The following is a 17,590-nucleotide window of genomic DNA, read 5'->3' on the forward strand; positions in this document are numbered from 1 at the left end:
AACATCCAAGGTTGGTGTAAAATTGTTTACAGACCTGAATCTGAGCTAATGCACCTATATCCTTTAGGGAAAAATAGTTTTTATTTTGAAGGAAAGTAAAGCAATGACAGAGAAAGATAAATTCTATAGATGAGGGAAGACAGGAAGAGGAAGAGAATGGTAGAAGCATTCCTTTAAGGAGAAATTTTAGAAAACTAAGGATTTCCTTGACCATAATTAAGGCTTTGCATAGACAGCACTTGCTCCCATAGTTAAAGAGTAACTCGCAAAGCAGATAGTCTTCAGCTGCACACTGGGCAGCCCATTCATCAGCACTGCATCTTCATTATTTCTGCATCTTTACCTTCTAGTTGCCCCTTTAATGGGGATAGAACACTTCCCCAACTATGAGTTGTCTAGTCCGTAATGTTCTTACTAAAGCACTGCCCTGCCTCGAGGCTCACTGGCTGGAGGAAGTCTTCAGTGCTGGGAAAGACAGCAGGAGAACGGCTCAGTGCCATTGTCTAATTCTGGGCTGGAAATCCCACTCTCTTCTTTATTCCTATTGCTGAGAGCCCTTTTAAAAAATAATAAATAGGGGGCTTCCCTGGTGACGCAGTGGTTGAGAATCTGCCTGCCAATGCAGGGGACACGGGTTCGAGCCCTGGTCTGGGAAGATCCCACATGCCGCGGAGCCACTAGGCCCGTGAGCTACAACTACTAAGCCTGCGCGTCTGGAGCTTGTGCTCCGCAACAAGAGAGGCCACGGCAGTGAGAGGCTTGCCCACCGCGATGAAGAGTGGCCCCCGCTCGCCACAACTAGAGAAAGCCCTCGCGCAGAAACGAAGACCCAACACAGCCAAAAATAAATAAATAAATAAATTTAAAAAAAGAAAAAAATAAATGGAGGTTGGTACTTAACGATATATACCAACAGTGTGATTTCTTCCTTATCCTGTCATTAGTCAGCTGCCTAATGAGCATGTTAATTACCTAAGTAAACACCTCAGATCATCTAATCTGTGTGAGGAAGTTACCAGATCCTGGGGATAAAAATAAATGACTCAGAACTATCTCCAAGCAACTCAGAGTTTAGTGGAGGAGATAAGCATGCCAACAAATAGCTGTGGCGCAGTGGGGGAAGATGCATCTACAGTGCAGTAGACAAAGAATAACAACTCAGAGAGGGGCAGAGTCCAGAATGTCCAACTCAGCCTGAGGGAGATACAGACATTTTCACTGAAAAGGTGACGTTTAACTCAGATGCTAACAGCAGAACCGGCAGAGGCATAATCAGGTTGAAGGAGAAGCCATTCCAGGCTAAACAAGGAATTGGATGCAGGACTGCTGGAAAGGAACCCGGTACGTTTAGGCAAGAGTGAGAAAGACACTGTGGCAGGAACATGACAGGAAGAGGGAGAAACTTGTATGATGAAAGAAGCTGTAACCAGATTTGGATGGTTGTCTATAACATGCTAAGACATATAGGTCTTCCTAGTATAGTTTTATGATTCCATTCTTTTTTCTTATTTTCATACATAGCATCTTTGTTTCTCCTCTAACCTTCTTTCCTTTTCTTCTTGAGATCTTCTCAGAGAAAAGCACAGCTACTTTTAATCACAGTATTTTGTTTGCTTTCACCCTTCTTACAGAATGGATTTGATTAAATAAAAGTAACATTGCTGGCTTGGCATAGCCATTAGAGGTAAACCCCTACTCAGCTGGAGCTTGTGGTGTATTTAGCTATATAGCTAATCACCATGGTCTGTACCAATTGACAACAGTTAAACAAAAATGAATGTTTAATCACTGAGCTGGGCTCAAATAAAAGAAATCTTGTTTGTTTTCTCGTTGCCCTCCAGACTCGAATCTGTGGATCCATTCTCCTCTCGGCTCTGCGAGTGTCTCTAATAGGTCCCCCAGCCTTTCTGCTTATTCTCAGTTAATAAATAATCTATTTTCCTGGGTATTAAAATGTTAGTCTAATCAAGTATAATTTTAAAACCATCTTAAATTAAACTGCTCCCCTTCCAGCTCACGTACACTCAAGGCAGAGAAACATACAGGGGGCAGGGAAGCGTGATCAGCCTCTTAATTTCTGCTTTCATCTTCTTCACCCACCATTTGTGGCTCCTGCAGGAGCAGGCGTGGGGAAATTGACACGTTAGAGATGGAGAGGAGGTGGGGAAGCAGGCAATTTCTTACTTGATGTGTGAAAAGTTCTTACTGTATTCTGGCTTCATGGGCCTTCTGTGTGACAGATGTGCAGTTAGAGGCTAACTCATTCTTCATGGAATATAGATGACGATTCCCTGGCTAAAGTCTGGGCACTTTTACTCTCAGTTTCTGCATTTGATCCTGCACATACAGCCTCTTTTATTCTGAGGTTGCCTTGCTACTGGGAGAAAGTCCTCTTGGCATGATGCCATTCAGTAAACATTCGTTGAATCAGAATGAGATACACTGTTTGCTGTTATAAACCTATGTTGATGGACTAAAAGGATAAAAATATCCAGACTCTTGCCTTTGCCTTGGTCCCTTGCCTTTTAAGAAGAACTCTCTCACAGGTCTTACCTGGGAGATATCAAAACTGAATTCTATGTTTCATTACAACTATCCTAACCAGGGACTTCCCTGGTGGCACAGTGGTTAAGAATCCTCCTGCCAATGCAGGGGACACAGGTTGGATCCCTGGTCTGGGAAAATCCCACATGCCACAGAGCAACTAAGCCCATGCACCACAACTACTGAGCCTGCACTCTAGAGCCCACAAGCTACAACCACTGAGCCTGCGAGCCACAACTACTACTGAAGCCCACGCACCTAGAGCCCGTGCTCTGCAACATGAGAAGCCACCGCAATGAGAAGCCCGAGCACCACAAAGAGGAGTAGGCCACACTCACCGCAACTAGAGAAAGCCCACGCGCAGCGGCAAAGACGCAATGCAGCCAAAAATCAATCAATCAATTAATTACAGAAAAAGTAGAGTAATAACACTTATTAAAACAAAAACCAAAAAACAAAAACCTATCCTAATCAACTAAAGTTACTAAAGTACTAGGAACTTGAGAGATCTTGGTATGCTAGCCCCTTACTGGCCCTAATTAAATACTCTTTCCCCAACCAGTAATCTGGGGACCAATTTCCTCCTCTCCAAAGTGTTAGTTTTCAATCATTTATTGGCATATCCATCACTACAGTCCTGCAGCAGTGCCAGGATAACGAGCACTTGATACATATGAATAAATAAATAAACAATGTAAACCAAGTTTTCCTTCTACAAACAAATGTTAACAGAACCAACTGGGAAAGAAATAATTTTGCTTTTAAAATAAATTGTAAAAAGTGTTTACAAGTTTTTGACCGATTTTGTGGTGATGTATATATTCTCTCTGTCATACTCTTGTCATACAATAAACCAAAATCATTCAGTGTTGAAGATTTCAAAGGAATGGTACAAGAAACTGACTTTACTATTCTGTACATTTGGATGAAATGAAAAGGTACAAACTTGTGCTAAAACACTAAAAGAGATCTTTGTTTTAAAATATTGTGCATAGCAGAGAATCTGTAACAGAACAAGCTGAGTTAATTATATCAATTTCATTGAACCCAGTTGATTCAAAATTACACACGGAGTGTTGTGTGTGTGTGTTTGTATTTGCAAGCATTTTGTTGTTGTTGCTGTTGTTTGTAAAACTCCCAATTATCTACTGGTATCTTTGCTAGAAGAAAACATTTAGAACAAAATGGATTTATCACATCTTCCCAGGGAGAAAAAAAAAATCCATTGATTTTCACAATGTGAAAAGGCTTTTTTTTTACATCTTTATTGGAGTATAATTGCTTTACAATGGTGTGTTAGTTTCTGCTTTATAACAAAGTGAATCAGTTATACATATACATATGTTCCCATATGTCTTCCCTCTTGCGTCTCCCTCCCTCCCACCCTCCCTATCCCACCCCTCTAGGTGGTCACAAACCACCTAGCTGATCTCCCTGTGCTATGCAGCTGCTTCCCACTAGCTATCTATTTTACATTTGGTAGTGTATATATGTCCATGCCACTCTCTCGCTTTGTCACAGCTTACCCTTTCCCCTCCCCATATCCTCAAGTCCATTCTCTGGTAGGTCTGTGTCTTTATTCCTGCCTTATCCCTAGGTTCTTCATGGCATTTTTTCCCCTTAAATTCCATATATATTTGTTAGCATACGGTATTTGTCTTTCTCTTTCTGACTTACTTCACTCTCTATGACAGGCTCTAGGTCCATCCACCTCATTACAAATAGCTCAATTTCGTTTCTTTTTATGGCTGAGTAATATTCCATTGTATATATGTGCCACATCTTCTTTATCCATTCATCCAATGATGGACACTTAGGTTGTTTCCATCTCTGGGCTATTGTAAATAGAGCTGCAATGAACATTTTGGTACATGACTCTTTTTGAATTATGGTTTTCTCAGGGTATATGCCCAGTAGTGGGATTGCTGGGTCATATGTTAGTTCTATTTGTAGTTTTTTAAGGAACCTCCATACTGTTCTCCATAGTGGCTGTACCAATTCACATTCCCACCAGCAGTGCAAGAGTGTTCCCTTTTCTCCACACCCTCTCCAGCATTCATTGTTTCTAGATTTTTTGATGATGGCCATCCTGACTGGTGTGAGATGATATCTCATTGTAGTTCTGATTTGCATTTCTCTAATGATTAATGATGTTGAGCATTCTTTCATGTGTTTGTTGGCAATCTGTATATCTTCTTTGGAGAAATGTCTATTTAGGTCTTCTGCCCATTTTTGGATTGGGTTGTTTGTTTTTTTGTTATTGAGCTGCATGAGCTGCTTATAAATTTTGGAGATTAATCCTTTGTCAGTTGCTTCATTTGCAAATATTTTCTCCCATTCTGAGGGATGCCTTTTGGTCTTGTTTATGGTTTCCTTTGCTGTGCAAAAGCTTTGAAGTTTCATTAGGTCCCATTTGTTTATTTTTGTTTTTACTTCCATTTCTCTAGGAGGTGGGTCAAAAAGGATCTTGCTGTGATTTATGTCTGAAAAGGCTTTAATGTGAGATTATCAAAGACATTAAATCTGATTTGCTTTCTGATTTCCTTCCAAGCATCTTCTACAAATCCCTTTTGAAGACATATATTGAATCAGGCTATTCCCCTGCTTAATGATTAATGATAATTCCCCATAATCTGCATAATGAAGCCCTAGTTCTGCACACATTCAAATGTAAAGGCAACTCTTGTTCCATCACTGACCTACTTTCCAAAGATCACCTCTTGCTGTTTCCTGCCGTGTACCAGATTAGTCCTGCCCCAAAGTCTATAAACTTTTCTCTGAACAATCTTTCTTTTTTTTAAAATTTTTTAATTTAATTTTTTTATACAGCAGATTCTTATTAGTTATCTCTTTTATACATATTAGTGTATATATGTCAATCCCAATCTCCCAATTCATCTCACCGCCCCCCCCCCACACACACATGCTCCCCTTGGTGTCCATACGTTTGTTCTCTACATCTGTGTCTTTATTTCTGCCTTGCAAACCAGTTCATCTGTACCATTTTTCTAGGTTCCATATATATGCATTAATATACGATAGTTGTTTTTCTCTTTCTGACTTACTTCACTTTGTATGACAGTCTCTAGATTCATCCACATCCCTACAAATAACCCAATTTCATTCCTTTTTATGGCTGAGTAATATTCCATTGTATATATTCTCTGAACAATCTTGACCCCTTTTTCATCCCTGTATTTTTGCTCATGATGTGATCTCTGCTAACAAACAGACAAGCAAGCAAAAAATGTTTAAGAAAAATAATAAAGTGGGTTTTTTAAAATATTAGAATACTTGAAGACTAGTAATTCTGCTAGTAATCTTACTTTTCATTTTACAGGCAAAATTGAGAGGGTCAGAAAATATCTTCCATCTGCAATAACCACAGAATTTACCAATTTTACTGCCATTTACTGCCCCCCTATCTAAAGGCAAACTTTCCACTTGTGCACTGGTTGTCATCTTTCTCATTTATCCACAGGCTTTCCTCCCATGATTATGCATCGTAAATCCCCTGCCTTATTCTTTACTGGGTCATGTCTTGAGAATCAAAAATACTCTAGTGTCTACAATCCTAAAAACAAACACAGACACTTTCTCCTGAGCTCTCACCTCTTTCCAAATCCTTCTGCTTCACTTTACAGAAAAATTCTCAAGAGGTTTATTAAAGTCAATGTCTCCACTTTCTTTAGTCAATCTCCATGGAGACCACTTCAATCAATCTCTTATCCCTCCCACTCCACCAAAAGTGCTCTGGTCAAGGTCACCATTGACCACCATGTTGCTATCCAATGGCTATGATAAGGTCATGATCAGGCCTTATTTTACCAGAACTCTCAACAGTATTTTTGCCAACTGATCATTCATTCCTTCCTTCTGAAAACTTCCTTCATTTAGCTTTTGGATTATTACTCCCAAGGAGTTCATCTCCTACCGTACTTAAATGTTCTCATTGTCCTTTCTGGGACCTTTCTCCTGTTAGAGATCAGAAACTCAGATATTTCTGCTGAGACTAAAATTTCAGATGCCAAATGAAAGAAAATTTATTTGGTAGTTAACAGAGTGATATGGTAGACTCTGGACATGATGTGATTAGAAGATGAAGATTATTTCACGTTTATGTGACAGTAACAGTAACAGACAAATGCTCAAGCCAGAAAAAAAAAAGGCATTCTAAATTGTTTTTGTGGGGACTGTTATTAAAATGGAGAAAGAAATAGTTGCAAGCTGACAGAAAAATCCATAATATTTGGAAATTGAAAGGCAGTGGGAGGAAAAAGAGAAAACAATTTGAAATATTTAAATTGTTATTTTGATAAACTAATCTGAGTATCTTCGCATGATTTGGAATAGTTTTAGAAAATGCTTCATTATGTTAAATACATAAAACAATGATCAGGGCAAATAATCTGTAAGAGAACATCTCTTGGTCAAACAGGATCAAAGTTACAAATGCGCCTTGGCATATGGTGGTTTGTGGAAGAAACAGATTGAAATATTTTTTGTGGAAGACACTGTTAATAAATTGGATTAAAAAGGAAAGATACATACTTTCATAGAAGCCCACATTGCCTTTTTAGGAAAACAGGTGCATTTGGTATTGTTACTACCACTGTCATTTTGTAAGCAGCTTTTGGCAGGAAAGAGCTCTCTGCAGGAGGCACCCTTTTGCCTTGTCACTAACCTTAAACCAGGACCCCCATGCTCTACTCATCTCCAGCCCTAGCACACCTTTCAAATCTTTTGATCACACAATACCTTGCCTAATCTGTTGGTTCTTTTTGTAGATCAAAGAAACAGAAGTGAAGAATAAGTAATTAACAGATGACTAGATCTTTTCTCTAGCTTCCCCTTCTGTAATCTCCTGAACAGTGTGAACAAGATAGCATCTACAGAAAAATCACAAGAAGTCCACAAGCCTGCCCAAAAGCCTGCACACAGTGAAGGATGACCATGACTCTGACCCCCTATCTCAATGATTAACTGAGATTACTTCCCTGTGTCTCTTTAAAAGCTTTCATGGCCGAGCCAAATCCTTGGAGATCGTTTCTGGGGGACACTGCGTCCACCATCTCCCCAGACTGCCGGCATTCTGATTAAAAGCAACTTTCCTTTCTACGAACATCTCTCTCTCACACACATTGATTTTCAGTTGGTGAGCACCTGAACCTGATTCAGTAAAAATTTTAAGCCTACAGTGAGTCCTGCATGTGGGAAATGTACTCACTTTGTTATCTTGGTTATCTCCAACACTTTACAGAGCTTTAGGACAAGACGATAAAGAGCCTTAGCTGTTCTTTTATGTTTTCTGTAGGGAATTAATTAGGAGCTGTCTTGCACCCGTTCTCAATTTGAGGTGAATGGTGAAAGAGATCATTCTGACAGAAAGTACTGTGCTATTGGCAAAAAAAGAGAAAAATTTTGAAGGGCATTGTAAAAGTGGTAGTGTACCCTTTCCGCAGAGTGAAAGTCAGGTTTGAGGGTTTTTTTGTTTTGTTTTGGTTTGTTTTTTTTTGCGGTACGCGGGCCTCTCACTGTTGTGGCCTCTCCCGTTGCGGAGCAACAGGCTCCGGACGCGCAGGCTCCGCGGCCATGGCTCACGGGCCCAGCCGCTCCGCGGCATGTGGGATCTTCCCGGACCGGGGCACGAACCCGTGTTCCCTGCAACGGCAGGCAGACTCTCAACCACTGCGCCACCAGGGAAGCCCCAGGTTTGAGTGACTATTGTGACTAATGTGACTAATGTGACTATTGAGGAATTTTCTAAAATCACTACTCATTTATTTTACTGCACTTACAAAGCATGTTAAGTCTGACATCTATTGACATCTCTGTTTCCAAGTTAGAGAATGCAGAAACAGGGCTGCCTTTTAACTGTTCCCTGTTGTTACCCAAGACAGCGGGTTTCCCAACACTATCCCTCCTTCATGTATCTATTAGCTATTAGATTTCTGGTTCAGTCCTTAGTTCACTGTCCCTCTGCTTTCCTTCAAGCTTTGGTCCATGCAGTGCCAGTCCACATATAGTAGCTCAGCTTAAATTGAGTATACACTGGTGCATGTGTTTTAGATTCGTGCTGATCCTTCTCAAGGCAGCCAAATCATATACTCCCCCTCAACACCCAGTTCAATATGAAGTCTTTCCTGGGAAACCCAGAGACAAACAATCCTTCCATTTTATGCATTCTTACTGCATGTATTGTATCAGATATATTAGAATCTAATCATATGCTGTCCTAAATTGTTTCCTAACCATTCTATGAGTTTTTCTTCTTTTCCTTAGAGAAATTGTAAGCTTGTTGATTTAATGCTTATGGCATATACAGTTTGTGCAGCCCTATTCCTCCATCCCATGACCAGTATCTAGCATGGAATCAAGATGCGCTGAATTGAATTATGCCTAACAGCTAATTTCAGAACTGGATCTGCTAAAATCAGAGAAATGCGAACTTCTCTGTGCATATCCTCTCTGGGGTGTTTTCTTCAATGTAATAATATCCACTGTTGTGAAAGATGGAGAATGAGAATTAGGTTTCCTATGGAATGAAATTTTTAATTTTTCTAAGGTTAGGTTAAATCAAATGTCATAAAACCACAGGAGTTTATCAGGAGTCTGATTTCACATAAGAAAAACATTTGATGCATATGAAGAGCCTTGAAATTATGTGCTCAAGTCAAAGTTGCTCAGGCTGGCAGGTCTAAGACAAGCGCTGTAAGTAGAACTCAGTGTGAGGCATAAACAAGTAAAATGGGGCAATTAAGGAGAGAGTTTGCCTGGGGCCTTCTGATCAAGGTCAGCGATTTAGAAACTACACCCCAAGCAAGATTACAGATGAAGAGTGAGATAATTGGGCTGCCTCTTGATCAGACCCAATGCTCAAAATTAAGAGTAATATATGTAAACTGCTACTTGCTGGACTACTATTCATCCTCCAGAACTTTTTTTGTCCTTGAGAATCTAATAAACTACAGGAACACTAATGTCTTAAAGTTTTATGTCCTTCTGTCCTTCTGACTTATGTCTACAGCATTTCCCCATTCATTTCAAGGTTGTAAAAACCTGAGTTTAAACTCTAAATAATTTTGTGATTAGTTTGCTGTTGTTTAATACTCATGCTTGGGAAGCTGATGTAACATGTGACATGAAACAAGGATGTGTAATATATATTTTAAAAATTGAAACTATGTTAAGTGTTTAAAGTATTTGAAGGAACAAATCTGATTATCTTCCTTGTATCTCATATAACATTGAAATTTTAATACAAAACATGCAAAAAGCGATAAGTACATAACATTGCTGAGGACACGAAGTGGTAATTAGCATATAAGGTATTTTTGCAAATATATAGAAGATGGGAAGTAGATAGAATCACATTGATGGATGAACCACAAAAGAATACAGAACATACACAGAGGAAGACTGAAGAGAAGTGAGAAATGTTTTTCCTGAAGAAGCAAGGTTTACAGGTCCTGCCAACCAACCCATCATATTTCGTATCCTCTCCTACCTCCAAATCCAGAAGCATCTGCCTATTAGCTAAACTATAATTGCATTATGTTTTAGTTTTAAATGTGTTGAAGTGAGATAATTTAAGATTAATGTCTTATAAATTCAAACATAAAATCTGATTTTTAAAAGAAACATAAAATTGTTGGAATTCCATAGCATGTGAAATGATAACATGGACCACAGAAGGTAGACACACCTGTGCCCACTCTGCCCTGGATTTGCTACTCCCTAGAAAGTCAGGCATACATCTTCTGACACCATGGTTCCAAATGAATTGTTCTAGGTGTCAGCAGATAGCACTTGCTTCCCCTTTTCTCCAAACATGAATACGAGCAAAGCCTATGACTGGCATCAAGGAGGAGCATATACCAAATCTTCCCCTGCTAACACTGTGGTAGGTTTCCTTTGCTTATGGTATTTACTCAGGTATGGCATTTCTGGGTGCTGCCCAATGGCCATGCTGCATGATGCTCTCCACCACTACAGGGGGTAACTACAGAAAGATGATGACAAAGCCATCTCTTTGCCCCTACTGTGCAGTTCTATGTCTTATTTTTTTCCTCCCCTCCAAAAAGAAGAGAAAATCAAGGTTAATTATAAATTTAAGAAAAATGCTGTATACAGTAATGTCTGATTACTATACAAGTAAGTTCTTAGAACAGCTGGGATAAATAATGGGAAGGGAATGACAATATGTGCTCTGTTTTGTGCTCATTAGCTGAGCTGTTGGGTATTTACAGATGATTTAGTCCTTTCATTCCCTGGTTTATTGCATTATCTCCTTTATGCTTGGAGCCATGCAAGTATTATTGTGAATTTCTTCCATTGTATATTTGATGACTCACCTATGCATAAACACCAATGTGACATGCAATATTAATAGACATGAAAAGCAAAATTACCATGAGATAGTTTTGTCCCATTTCACGCTGTAAAGTTAACAGGTGCTATAACTTAGTGTTGCAAGTGATTTTTTTCATTCTCAGAAACTTCATGAATTTGTTATTGAATATTTAATGAACTTAAGTACATAACTTACCATCTGTGCCTCAGGTTTTTCATCTTTGAAATGACACAGTGAGTGGTTTTCTATTTTTTCAACTGAAAAACCTTTCAACTGAAATAACACATTGAAGATAAAACAAGTCAAAAAAGTGGAATTTCCTCACTGGAATGGATACAAGACTTTCAGGCTCCTCTGCACCCACCCCCTTTTCCTCCACACTTCCCAAGTGTGTCCATCAGGCCTCCCGGCTCTGGAAGCATCTCTGAAACTACCAGACTAGATCTTCTCTAAGGTTCTTTTTGGCTCTAACATTCAGATGGAACAAAAACAGGAAGCCCAAAGTTGCAGCTCACAAGGGATTGCTGCTGTTTAACATGAAAGAGAGAAAAAAATATTGTCCATAACATTTGCACTTGATTAATACTGATTAATAAAGAAAAGACAGGTTTCAACGTGAGGTTAAAACCATTAAGAGGAAACCAAGAACTTAACCTTGCAGTTCAAAGTATGGTTCCCAGAGCTGCACCAACAGGAAATACAGGATCTCAGGCCCTGCCCCAAACATACTGATTCAGAATCTGAACTTTAGCAAGATGGACAGATGACCCATTTTATCTTAGTGTGTGAGGAGAACTCTGCTGATGCAATGACTTTCAACTCTGGCTGTCCATTAGAATCACCAGGAAAGTTTTAAAGAAACACTGATACTTGATCACCATCCCCATTCTCTTTTAATTGGTCTGTAGTGGGACATTGTTAGATTTATAGCTTCCAGGTGATTTAAATATGCAGCTAGGGGTGAAAAACACCATTCTAAGTAAATAGTAGAACCCTACTCAAGAAACTAGGAAAATCTCCCAGGCATAACCAAACAGAAGACATGTTTCAATCCAGCCCCCACGGGAAGAGCCACGCATTGTGATTAATGACTGAGACACTCTGCTGAAAAGGGTACATGTCACTTATCAGTGATCTGACAACCCTCAAAGGTATGTGTGCTGGCATTCCGAAGCAAGTATCTGAAGATGACAAACCTCACCTGACAAATGGATGGCTGAGTCTTGTGGAGACATAAAAACATTAACTATTAAAAATGAAGATGTAGATGGCTTATTAAGACAGTTTCAAAGGATTTTCATTTTTAGATCATAGATTATGAAACAAATGCACACACTGTTAGCCATAGATAAGTGCATCTCATAAAGTGCATTTCATAAACGAAAAAAAATTTCTTAGGTAAGGGTTAATTTGTCCACATTGTCGACTCAGAGAAGATGTTGGCTTCCAACACAGCTCCATGGAAACCAACTATAGCCAAATCCTTTAGGCAATTAATTCAAGAAGAACATTGAGGTGGCAGATCAGGTCACTGGCCCACAATGCTATATAGCTACATATGCAAGACAAATCCTAGACTCTTCCTCACACCAGAAGAGGAGTTGGTGACCTTTCAACCAATGAATGTAAAGTGGCAGAGTTGGACTTGATCCTAACCCACAGTTACAACAGGGCAGGGACTCTTGCTTCTCTGATCTTGCAGCTAAAATTCCATACCATGGAAGACAGGATCCCTATCCCTCAAGTCTGATGTCTTGTGTGACTAGATCCCTGTGCACTATTTCAGAATTCTATGAGCAACAGTATACCCACACACATCTGATATTGCTACTCTCTGCACATTTCCTCACAAGAGTATATTCCATAGGACTGGATGTGTGTGATCTCCAGTGTTTGCTTAACAAATACATTTGTTTGGAGAATTACCAAAATGATCAATAAAGGTACAAAATGAAATCTTTAAAAAAGAGATGAAAATATCCAAGCAAAACTGTAAGACGGGCACTTTGGAGAACATGATAGCTAATTTAGGGGTTAACTAGGCAGAGCCACAGTGCCCAGATATGTGGTCAAACATTATTGTGTATATTTCTGTGAGGGTATTTTTGGATGAGACTATCATTCAAATTTGTGGATTTTGAGTAAAGCAGTTGCCCACCAAGTGGGTGGGCCTTACCCAGTTAGTTGAAGGCCTGAATAGAACAAAAGACTGACCTCCCCTGAGCAATCACAAATTCTTGCCAGCAGATGGCTTTCCGGCTTAAACTGTAATATCAGCTCTTCCCTGGGTCTTCAGCCTGCCAGCCCATCCAAAAGATTTTGGACTTGCTAGCCTCCATAATCACGTGAGCCAATTCCTTAAAACAAACACACGCAAACAGACACACACACACACACACACACACACACAAACACACATGCACCCTGTTGGTTTTATTTCTCTGCAGAACTTTGACGAATATAGAGAACAAGCACAGCATAGGGGAAAAAAGATTCCAAGTAATTCTCAGTGCGCATCAAAGGAGCCAAGTATCATGAGCAACAATTTAGAATCTAAAGGTCTATATGCCAGTTTATAGAATGTGGGTGATAAACAAACCTGAACTTGAAATGTTACTCCTGGTGACAAATAGGTCATTGGCATCACTGAGATGATAATACTGGTATTAAAATGGCAATATGATCATTGATCAAAAGTAGGTTGTTCATAATAAATGAATAAAATTATTCATATGCAACAATAAGTAATGGTCAAGAAAGTAAAATTGCTAATAAAACAAAAAAAACTTATTGCTCTATTTCTTCATCTGTAACAAAATAAATGAGTTAGTAATTTCTGAGATGTATCAGATAACAAAGGGCTAGACTGTCAAATCAGCTACCTGTGAATCAGAGATCTCCAGTATCAGGCTTTACAAAGAGTTTCAAAAATGAAAGTAATTATGAGACCCAGGTGAAGCAAGAAAGGTCTGGAACCTCCAATGCAATATCTGGGTATGCCATGGCCCCAGATAAACACATAAGATCACTAAATGATGTGGGCAATCATATCACTTACACAGAGGGAGCTATTTAAGTCATGAAACATCTCCATTTTATAACCAGAGACTTGCATGTCTTATATAACATTTTCCATGCCCCATAAATCCATAGATTTCAGGTTTGTTAACCATAAGCAATCCTAGACAATCAGGCACATCCTGCTAAAACATTCTATAGTGAAGAACTCTCTCATTAGCTAGCATTCATTCAAGAGGACATCTGTCATTACTATATGTACAAGGAGACTTAACCAGTTTATCTTCATTTTCCCTTGATGTGTCTCATGGTGTATTAGGGTGCCACAACACATTACCACAACCTGAGTGGCTTAAAACAACAGAAATTTATTGCCTCACAGTTCTGGAGACTAGAAGTCTGAAATCAAGGTGTTGGTGAGGTTGGCTTTTTCTGGATGCTCTAAGCAGAATCTGTTCCATGCCTCTCTTCTAGCTTCTGGTGTTTGTTGGCACTCCTTGGCATTCCTTGGCTGTGACAATATAATTCCAGTATCTGCCTCCCTCTTCATGTGGCATTCTCCTCTCTGTGTGTCTCTGTGTCTCTCATTATAAAAACACCAACGACTGGTTTTGAGGCTTACCCAAATTCCGTATGACCTCATCTTAACTTACATCTTAAATACATCTGCAAAGACCCTATTTCCAAATCTGGGCATATTCACAGGTTCCAATTAAACATGAATTTTGGGTTGACGCTATTCCATCCAGTACACTTAATAATGGGAGAAAATGGAATTCAGACTTGCCTCTTAACCATCTAATTCCCAGTTCATACTCTGACCTGTGTAAATATCTCTTTGCTACACATTTCTCAGGTATATTTTTGTTATTTCTCTTACAACATCTTCTACAATATTTTATTACAATTAGATTCCCTCTACAAAGCATAACCATGGCCATATCTCTTCACAAATCTTTTGATATTCTCTTAGCTCAATAATTCTTTTTCCTTCATCATCCACAGTAACTGAAAACTTTTTACATGTGTATTGGAGATGGCTTATCATCTGTGTAACTTTTTCGATACGAAATTCACTTCTGTTTCTGACTAGTTTCTATGGGTATTACATGCATTGAAACTTCAAATCAACTTCCCTAAATTTTGTCTTTTCTTGGGAGTTGTCTCTTTCTTTATTTACCTGTGAGCTTATCAAGCTTTTGTTTTACTATAGAGCTGTAGCAGAGACATTAAAATAATACTTTAGGTACCACACATCAATTAAAAGTACCCATTCCTTCCCAAAATAAACAAGTTCCATGTATCACATATCCGCAGTGACTAGAGTAGCAACCTGAAGCCATTGTTCAGTAATTTCTATACTCATATGCTTTTTGTAGACATACCTATACATATCATAGAAGCATCATTGTCAGCCCTTCATTTGTCTGTTAACCACAAAGGTAGCAACTTCGTATTACTTAGGCTACTAGTTAAAAATCCTAGAGGCCTCACTGTTCAGTGATATCCTGTCATAATTTAGGCTTACTGTAGGGTTCCTATATATATACCTAGTAGCCTGGCCTTCTAGACTCCTAGCCATTAAATTTTAAAGACATCAGATTCCATAGTGTTCAGAATAGCCTATCGTCTGTGAGGGTACAAGCCCTCTCCCAGCACTTGGTCCATTTATTCACAGGGTCGACTATCAAAATGATGAGCCATGAGGCAGCCTCATGTCACTACATTTATCCAGATAATTGAGATGGAAACTATAGATAGAGCTTTAAAATTTTTTGCTGGAGAAAACAGTTTCAGAGATTTCCTCCACACTAGCCATTGGTCACCATTCAGATTTGTTACAAATAAATACAACAATCTTATGCAAACTACATTTATTAATATACAGCAATGTTAACTAAATATATATTATTATTTAATTATACCAATAAATAAGTAAATTACCTATCAATCATTAAATAAAGATACTAGTATGATCTCTTGTTCTGAGTTGCTTTCTTGGAATTTCCTGACTTTATTTCGCCCCACCATCTGGCATGATCCACTGTTCTACTTATGAGCACCCTTCCATTGGCTATAATCTTTAGTTTCCAGTTATAACACGTCCTGAAATATCTTTTCCTCCATGGTACTGTTTAGCCATAGAACCAGCTATAGTATCATTCTTACTAATGCTTTTCCTTGGCCCTACTTACAGCAGTTGTAGGTTAAACAGGCAGAGAAACACAGAACTTCTACCACTTAGTAATGGGGCCATATTCAGTTTAGCCATAATTTGGGAACATGGGGTGAATTTATGACCAATTCTATAATTGGGGTATCTTGAGGAATATATACCATCAAAGTTAGTGATATGGATATTGGATCTTTGGTATTTATATAATCTTTTGGGGGCTATGTAAATTTAAACCCTGGCCTAGGACAACAGGATGAGGCAAAACGAAAGCTTTGTTGTGTAGGAAAGATAAATCCTTTCTCATCCTCTAACCTATCCCCCAGTTCCTACTGTTGATCTCCCAATTCCTACTGTTGATCCCTGAAACCTTTCCAGTTGGGCTCCTACCTTATGTACTCTCATTGTTAATCTGACATGATCATTTAAATAGCTCAGCCAACCTTAAAAACTTTTATGTCACTTTTTTTGAGTGTTTTAATTATGCATTCCAATTTTCAGTGAGACCACTGCCTTGAAGATGGTAAAGAATACGGTATGCTCATATATTATTTGGTTTCTTCACCTATCTCTGTACTCTGTATTTTGAACTTTGTTCAGAAATGCATACTTTATAGAAGACATTTGAAGGTGGGTAAATTAAAAGGAAATCCACTCTTCCAAAATTTAGGTTATAATCTGAGGTTACTTCTATTGCAGGAAAAGAAAGCTTCAAGTAGAAGAGAAGAGCACTGCAGACCCCTGGGGCTGTGGTAAAGGTTTAGTTTAATCCACTTAAACACTGGCACTTGTCCTTGAAGAACTTTTCCCATATCCGTTTTCAAGCAATTTTTTTTTTCTACCCATACTGTGTCCACTTTCTTATCACATTAGTCCCTCTATCAGGTGCAAAGGGAACATGTTCCCTCTCTGCCCATTAGCTCATGGCCTGAGAATACACATTCTCTGCTTATTTTGTGAATCCAGGCAGTGAGCTCTAGGGTTCTGCCCAAAGCATTTGCTTATTGTTCCCATCTTTTTCTGAGCCAGTATCTCCTGGACCCACTTTAATTCCTTCCCTAAATCTTCACAGGAATTTCCATAGCTGAATGCTCATCTGGAGGTATTCTTTAATGGCTTATTAAGTCATCTAGGGCCCATTTACTTGACTTTAAAGCAAGGCCATTGGCTACAGCCCAAGATACCATGAATATGTAATTACTCTTCTGAGAGTTGGAGCCAGAAGTACCTTCCGCAAGCAGTTCTCAGCATTGTGTAGACGCGGCCTTGCCTTCTCCCGTTAAGGTTTTCCCATTTGTGGGATTTCCAAACAGCAATATAACCCCCAATCTGAGAACTCCCATCTGTGAACCAGGAGCCAGCTTTGCCTCAGCTGTGAGGGATCATAAGGTACAGCCCACAGAACAATGAGACTGATATGAAAACAGAGGGGTCTAGTTTCAGCTCTTCAGGCAGTGAAGCAAACTGTTCCTGTTACCAAACACAAGTTTGTGTGCCCGACA

The sequence above is a fragment of the Pseudorca crassidens genome, chromosome 4 (assembly GCF_039906515.1).
Source record: "Pseudorca crassidens isolate mPseCra1 chromosome 4, mPseCra1.hap1, whole genome shotgun sequence".
Taxonomy (NCBI): Eukaryota; Metazoa; Chordata; class Mammalia; order Artiodactyla; family Delphinidae; genus Pseudorca; species Pseudorca crassidens.